The sequence below is a fragment of the Eumetopias jubatus genome, unplaced genomic scaffold (genome assembly GCF_037043125.1).
Source record: "Eumetopias jubatus isolate StellerSeaLion01/CBP00866 unplaced genomic scaffold, mEumJub1_p1.0 scaffold_5, whole genome shotgun sequence".
NCBI lineage: Eukaryota > Metazoa > Chordata > Mammalia > Carnivora > Otariidae > Eumetopias > Eumetopias jubatus.
Window position 1 is genome coordinate 92325207 of NW_028274811.1, and position 8320 is coordinate 92333526.

The 8320-nt window shown below is 44.5% G+C and overlaps 1 protein-coding gene across 4 annotated transcripts in view; it reads right to left on the bottom strand.

Moving 5' to 3' along the window:
• The window catches only part of CREBRF (CREB3 regulatory factor), a 55515-nt gene extending 49259 nt beyond the window's left edge, over positions 1 to 6256 (bottom strand). For 3 of the 4 annotated variants that reach the window (XM_028102847.2, XM_028102844.2, XM_028102846.2), the window contains exon 1: positions 6155 to 6256. The gene's annotated coding sequence lies outside the window, so the exon portion shown is untranslated. Of the gene's footprint in view, positions 1 to 4948; positions 5054 to 6154 lie in introns of those variants that run through there. The other variant, XM_028102845.2, reaches the window with a different exon arrangement.
• Between the last annotated feature and the right edge of the window lie 2064 nt (positions 6257 to 8320).

The window sequence follows — 8320 nt, forward strand, 5'->3', positions numbered from 1 at the left end:
AGTCAAAGCCACAAAGTGAAGGGACCAGAGACCTGACAGCGTAGAGCAGGCCCAAGAGAAGGAGGGGACAAGAGGAAAACAAAAAAGCCCTTTCCTCCTAAATCTCACCCCAAGTAGTCTCTTCCTCCTCCTCCATCTATGCCCTCTTGGTGGCCCTGTCTTAGGTGAAGCCTTCTCATATCCAAGCCCACCCCACACATCACATACATCTTTTATTTTCTTTTTTAAGTAGGCTCCATGCCCAATGTGGGGCTCAAACTCATGACCCTGAGATCAAGAGTCACGTGCTCCACCGACTGAGCCAGCCAGGTGCCCCGCATATACCTTTTATACCTCCTTGACTGGACACAGAATGCTTCCTTCACTGGTGTTCAAAACCCAGTTCAAATGGACCTCTTCTGTGAAGCTTCTCCAACTTTCCTCCAACTTTCTCAGGCAGAGCTAGTAGTCCCTCTTCCGTATTTTCAGAACATGTTGTTCTAAAAATTATCCTACTGTTAAACTGCAAGGTCTTGTTTCCTCTATTAGTCTATGGGCAACTCTAGTAGAGAATTCAATAGTAAGGATGAAAACCCTTACTAACAAGCACTTCACAAAACTGTAAAGTCCTTTACAAGTAAGAAATTTTATACACCTTATAAAACACAAGTAGAAAGCTAGAAGCCTTGCTGTTTAAAGGATTTCTAGAGTGAATGTTTTGAACAAGAGTACAGGCACCCTACCCCTAGTTTCTCCCCATACCATCAAGGACCTTTCCTTAAAGTTTTTTTTTTTTTTTTGTAATGCTTTAAATTTCTGTTGAATGGCAAAAATATAAAAGAGAAGGCAAACTGCATCAGGAATAGTGTGTAGCAGTCAAAGATGGAAATTCCTCTCTAAAATAAAAATAAAAGCACCTTAAACTCTCAAAGGCAGAACACTATAAACTAAACAAAATATGTGTACAAGAAGAATCTGAAGAAAACTGGAGGACAAAAAATTAGCAAGCTCATAACGCTTTCATGGGAAACTGTCAATGTCAACAACACCCAAAGATAAATAAGTAAAACATGACTTTGTAACAAAAGATGTAGAAGTAGGTTTGGTGTTAAAAGGACAGAATAGCAAGATGAACAGAGTTGCCAGGAATTAGTGGGAAGATGAGTGATTTAAGAAGTTGTTTGGGGAGGAGAGTTCCAATACAGATTTTGTTAGAAAGGTCATGAACTGGTAAAAAAGCATACAAGGCTTGGCTAGCAATACAGTGGGATGGTAGTGCAGTCACCAAGTCCCACTGCAGCTCCCTGCAACAAACTCTCTCCATGTCTAGCCCTCACCCCTGGGGTGAACCAGACTTGATTAACAAGAATGACTTTACAGTACTTCCCCAAGATGAGAAACACTGCTATACAGATGAATAATTGTCCCAAACCTCTAAGAAATGAGGCTCCACTCACATTTGCCAAACACCCAGAGATCCAAGTGTGCTAAGTGCTAATGACAAATCCAAAGGAAAAAGCACAGGTTGTGTGTGTGTGTCTGTCTGTCCGTCTGGGCATGCTTAGAAGGAATATTCAACAAGTCTAACTAATGGAATGTATCTGAAAAAAATTGACGAAAGAATTAAAGGGATTTTTAGACATCATCAAAATAGCTTTTCCATAAACTTTCTCAAACGGGTCAATTTTTAAATGAAGGCTTTTTGTTTCAGCAGATGGTGATTAATTCCTCCCTTCCAACTAAGCCCAACATCTCTACTAATAGTAGACTGACTTATTACCTTCCAGATAAGCAGTTTTTAGCAATGCACTCATTTATTTAGGAAGTTCAGAAGCACTAAAAGGTGACAGGCACAGAGAGAGGCACTGGGGATATAAAAATAGGCAGACTCTGACCTCAAGTTGCGCACCAGGTAGATGACATAAATGGGTAAATACTGTACTGTGGTACAAGTGCGAATAAGGATAAACTGAGAGGTCATTAACCTATGAAAAAGAAAACTGAATAGAGATTTGAGAGGTGGTTCTAAGCAGCTGGAAGTATTAGCATATTCAAAGTACAAGAGCTTGAGAATACAGTAACTGACAACTTCCCAATATCCCACTATGAGATAGAAAACATCATTAATCTCTCCCATTACAAATTAATAAACTTAATTACCCACAGTCACCCAGCCAAATAGTAGGCTAACTAGAACTAGAAACAAGATTACAGGCCACTTGATGCTTTTCCGTTCTAAGAGGTCAATATATTCTCCTTTCTCAACTGTCATTCTTGCACTTAAAACCCAGTTCAAGTCAACCAAACTGGAGAAATAACTGCATAGAAACAAAGCAAAAAGCTACCCATGAAAAAATTAACTATTTGCCTATGTAGGGTTTTAGCATCTCCACTTCAGTGGGCACTTAGCACCACTTCACATTTTCCAAGGAAGGGGAGGGGTAGCAACCTGTATCTTTTGGGATCTTGTTTGAAAAAGTATCCCACCCTATTTAGGTCATTCTACAAACATCTCAGGCAATGGCACCATCAGTATGGCTTCCAAATTAACTGCATGATATATGTAAGAACTCAGAGGGTTAAGTATTTACTCATTTGACTAACATCTCTTCAAACGGCTGTAAACAGTTTTGTTAGGAATGATACACTAGATGCACTTTCAGACCTCAACAGGACCATACCCTTGACTATATTAAGGTTCTTAGGTATAATATCTTAAAAAGCCAAAACTTTTCAATCAGAATGCATCTCTAAAATAAATAGGACTTAATATTCCAACATTTGCTTTAAAACATCTTTTCAGGGGCGCCTGGGTGGCTCAGTGGGTTAAGCATCTGACTCTTGATCTCCGCTCAGGTCCTGATGTCAGGGTCATGTGTTCTAGCCCCATGTTGGGCTCCACACTGGATGTGGAGCCTACTTTAAAAAAGTAAAAAAAGAAAGTTTTTTTTTCCAGGAAAACATCTATTAGCAAATGAAATAAAAATATAGAATACAATGCTGCCCTATGCTCTTATTCTAAAAATTCTTCAGGGCAAGAGATAATGTACATTCTGCAAGTGCTCAAATTACTACCTGAAGTGCATGTTTACATATTCTGCAATATCTTTACATCTAAGTAATTAAAACCCAGTGACTGATGTCTTAGGACAGGGGTTGATAAACTACAACCTTCAACCACAGCCAGTTCTTGTAAATAAATTTTATTAGAATACAGCCCCAAATATGTTATCTATGGTTGTTTTCATGCTGCAATTTGCAGAGCTGAGACAGAGACTACAATGGCCCACAAAGCTAAATATTTACTATTTGACCGTGAATTGAAAAAGTCCTGTCAACCTCTATCTTAAAATCATCAGACTAATGACCTGACAAATTATGTCTAGCCTAAGAGTTTATCTACCCTGGAAGATGAACTACTGAATACAATGAAAGAGAATTTTTCTCCCAAACATCCAAGACAAAACCCATAGGGAAACAAACCTCTGCTGATTAATTCCAAGTCATATAATTGTCAATCCTGACTACAAACTATACTTTAAAAGCAACTGGTGGATGTAGTTTAACTCTTTTTAAAAACTATGCTACATTAATAAACATACAAACTCACTGTACTTTCACGGTCACTTGTATTGTTAACCACCACCATGGAACTATACAAGTTATTCTTCCAGTCCTTACACTGGCATCCAAGAATCCACACAGAGTGAACTAGTAAACCAAATAGGATATAGTCTAAGAGTCTGTTTTCAATTGTCATGACAGAGAATGGGATGGTAAGTGGAACATCCAAAATCTCTCCTTCTGGATGTATTTAGCCTCTTCTATGCTTACTAGTCTAAAAATTCCAAAGCTAGTATATAAGTCATATAAAAGAATTACACCCAAGTAAGTCTTGGATCTATTTTCCATTCTTATTTTATTTTTTAAAGTAAGCCCTAGGTCCAGTGAGGTGCTAGAACTCAGGACCAGAGATCAAGAGTTGTATACTCTACCAAATGAGCTAGCCAGGTGCCTCTCTGCCATTCTTAAGAAAATTCAATAAATAATAAACTAATACTTTTACTTGCTGTAAAAGTTATATTTAAGAACTGAAGTCTATAAAAAATGAGGGATTATATTTTTACATATCATTCTTAACAAAACTGAGTCAAGCATGTCAAAACAATACAGAAACCGACAAATCATTTATTTACCGATTATTATTTTTCTCCAGTTAACAAAATAGGAGATAATGCAAATTCCTAAATAAATACAGTCAACTCCTGAATGGCCTCTGCATGATACCCTAAATGCTTAACCAAAGTGCATCAACAAACAGCCTGGTACCCTGACAATACCAGTGCAGTCACAGGTTGTAAGGTGATGTTAACACAAAGCTAAATCAAGCATTTAATAAGGCTGACAGGATGCCAAAATAATCAGAAAACAAAGTAAAATAACTGATTTTCTAATTACTCATACCATTTCCCCCTTCATCTCTGGTGCTTTCCCAGCTATTTTGGATGAAAAGAAAATGGGAAAAAAATATTTAAAAGTACAATCAGTGACAACCAGTTTACCACAGATTACCAAATTTACATAAAAATCTTATTTTCTGCTTTTTAAAAAGAAATAAGATTTTGATCCTATTCCTCACCTGCAGGATATTCACAAGACAAAGTTAAAGAACCTTCAAATCTGTAATTTTCTCAAGGCTCACTTTTCTTATGAACTTGATTCACGTGAGCTACAAATTTATGTAAACAGGAGGGGCAAATTACTACTAGGACTAGGGCTAGAAAGTGCGGGGGCGATCTTTAGAAGGTACCCTGATGAAAAAATGGAAACCCCACCCAGCTCTTAACTTTCTCGGCTTTTTCTAGTCCTGGTTTTCTGTGCAAAATCCAGAAAAGCAGAACTTCCTCCTCACTGCCTCCCTCTATGTGAGGCCTTGTGCCGAAATTCAGACCGCTAGCTATCCAAGTACCTTCTTAAGGTAGTCTTAAGGCTCAAGCCCGCTCAGAAACAGCAAAAAAGGTTTGTTTTCTTGGGTCAGAGGAAAGCAATTACAGGGTTTGGCGGCCGTGTTTGTCAGGAAGGGTAGGGCCGAGAAAGAGGGAGAATCCAGAGATTGAGCTCCATCTAGTCCCAGGAACCACCCCCAGGGGCGGCTAGACTGCCCTCGGTACTTCCCTGCCTCCTTTGCTCGGGAGGGGAGAGCGGTGGGTCGGGGTCTGGCTCCCCTGAGCTACTTCCTGGTCCGATCGGACTCGCCTTCGGACACCCGAAACGCCCCCGGCCCGGCTCCCTCGCCCTTTGCCCTGTCTCCTCCCCTCTCTGTGACCCACCACCACCGGTCCCCTCCCATCTAACATGGCCGCCCCACCCGGCCCACCCCCGGTACAGCCTAACCAATTGGGAGGGGGCCCCCGCGGCACCGCCTCCCCCACGTCCATTGGCGCAGCAGCCTTCATCCGCCTATCCCATTGGGCAGCACGGCCCGCCACTCCGCGCTGAGGGCTCCGCCTACGAGCCCCTTCAAGCTGCTTTGAGAAGACATATAAACAAATCCCGGAGGGAGGCCCCTCTCGCCCGTCTCTGGGGCGGAGACGGGAAGGGGGAGCGGCTACCCCAGAGACACCCCTGCCTGGATCCCCCCCACCCCCAGCCAGCGCTTCCTCGTCTCCTGCCTGCCCGGTTCCAACCTTCGTGGCCCCGGCCCTTCCTCACACGCCCCTCTCTCTCCTCCCCCGCCAGCCTCGCCTCCCCTCCCTTCCCCGGCCCCTCCCACCCGCTAGCTTCTCTGACAGGCCGGTTGCCGGCAGCCACGGCCCCGGTCTCGGAGGCAGCAGTGAAGGGCCGGGCGGCCCGGCAGGGCAGACGCCTGGCGTTGCCCACCCCTGGCCTAGCCTGCCGCCCACCCGTGGGTCCCCTCTACAGCCACCCCGCGCTTTTATATAACCGTCCCGGACCGGGGGTGGGGGAGGGGAGCCGGAGACCCCGTGACCGGCAGGCGGCAACCTGAGGCCCGCGCGCCCCCAGACTCGGCCCTGGTCCCGGTCGCCCCGCGCCGGCCCGGCTCAGAGCCCCGGCGCTGCTGCCTCGTAGGCCAGCGGCCCTCCTCCGCCCCCCGCCCGGCTAGTCCCCCAGCACAGGCCCCTGCGGGCTCCAGGCGGACAGCAGCGGAGCTCACCTGTAGGTGTGGGGGCGGCTCAGGGGCTGGGTCCGGTTCCGCTGCAGGGGCCGCGGCCCCTCTCCATGCTGCCTCGGTTTGTTTTGTTTATGTCCTTCCTGACGGGTTCCCGGAAATCGCGTGACTCGCCCCCCTCACGTGGGCCGCGGCGAGGAGGAGGAGGGAGGCGGGGGCCCGCCGGCCTCCGGCCAATCGGGAGGTGTTCTGCAACCCGGCCAATCAGGAGCTCGTCCCGGCTGGGCACCCCTGTCACATGACGCCGGAGGGGCGGATTGCCGGGAAAAACCAGGAAGAGGGGGCGGAGCGGGGGCTCGGCGCCTGCCACTGCAGTGTGGGCGTGGGCTGTCTTTGATACAAAGCCACACTCACGTTTGTAGAGGAGGTTCGTTTACAAAAGCTCTCCCATCCAGCGTTTTATCTGATCTCACAACTATACGGTGAGGCCCGAAGTGTCCGTATATCCATTTATATTTACGTTTATGCCCATTTGCATTTACATTCTAAGTTCAGTGAAACTCGAAGGGGGCTACGGGAACCGAGGGCATTGACTTAAGAGAGGGATTGTATCAACTTTCTGTTTTATGTATGTCCCCCACATCTGAACCTCTTAGTTCGCTGAGACTGACCTTGCCTTCAGTCACTCGTTCATTCAACTAGTATTTATTGCGTATGTAAGCCCCAGATATTGGGATCAATCGGATTGCGTGCACCTTTAAGAGAAATACCTGTACACAACTATACAAACAGAAGGCTACTAGAAGCGCCTAGACAAACAAACCTTCGTAACACCTGTACCCGAGGTTTCCTTGTGTTCCCTAATCCTATTAATAACAACTGCGACCCTTTGCTACTGAACGTGTAGTATGTGGTGGGCTCATTATCTTATTTAGTTAACCCTACAGGTACACGTAATGGTAGTATACCGATTTTTGCAGACGGGGAAATTAAAGCTCATAGGGATTACTCGCTCAAGGTCAGGCAGCTAGTAAATGAACCAGCAGGGCCCAGAACCCAGGTCTGTTGCCACAGCCTGTGCTCCTAGACTGCTCTTTATACTTCTTAAGGGCACAGAATTTATCTTCTGAGCACAGAACAGAAATATGACTTTAGTAAGCATGGAGAAAGGAGGATTGGAGAACAGAAATTTCTCTTAGGAGTAATTGCCTTAGAAATCGTGGCTCTCCTTTGCACAGACCTAGGGAAGTAGTACAATGTTAATGTCAAAACCATGGACTTTGGAATCAGAAAGACTTCTAAAGATTATAAGCTTCAAGAAGGCAGGGATTAGCCCTGCTGTTTCTCCTCTACCTTTCATGCCTGCCACATAGGCAGTCATTAAATACTGGTTGAATAACAGCCTGGATTTGAATCTTTGCTCTCCCACGTGTTAACCAGCGCAAATTACTTAACTTCTGTGAGGCTCCTCTGTAAGTACCTCATGGGGTTGATGTGAGAATTGAGTGGAAAAATTCATATAAAGCACTTACCACAGCGCGTCACATATAGTGAGCATTTAATGAATGACAGTATTATTAGATTGTTTCAAAGACATCATTTAGAAGATGTACTGTAAGCTAAATAGCAAGTAAGGATAATTCTAGACTTTAGCAGTTTAACAGCCACTAAAATAATACTTAGGTAAACAGTATTAATAGGTGGGGTATACGTAGATACCTAAGGGGAAAGTAAAGTAAATCTCACCTCTGCACCCTTCAAAATGCCTTAGGGTCTCAGTACCCAGTGAAGGAATATTTTCCCTACTACACAGGAAGCAGCAGGATTATTATTTTTTTAAGTCTAACATACCACATTCTAATTTTCCATATCGACTAAAGTTTAAAATTGAAACACCAAAAGAAAAACTGGCTTGGGAAGTCTGAACCAGTTTCCTCTTACTAGTTCATATTCGATTCCTGCATTAAAAAACCGTGGAATACGTTACAGACTATCCTTTCTTGTAATACTATGTTTGGGAAAACTCCAGCAGATGGCTAGCTCTTCCACTGTTCCACTGCCCTTTTGATGGTCATTTTCATACTTCTGCTGGGCAACAATCTGATTGGGTCAAGGAGCAGCCTGATTCTTCTAGCACATGGCTCTGCCATTGAAGAAGCTCACTAGTGAGTTACGCTGGATTCCCACCTTTGCATCTTCCCTTGTCTCAGA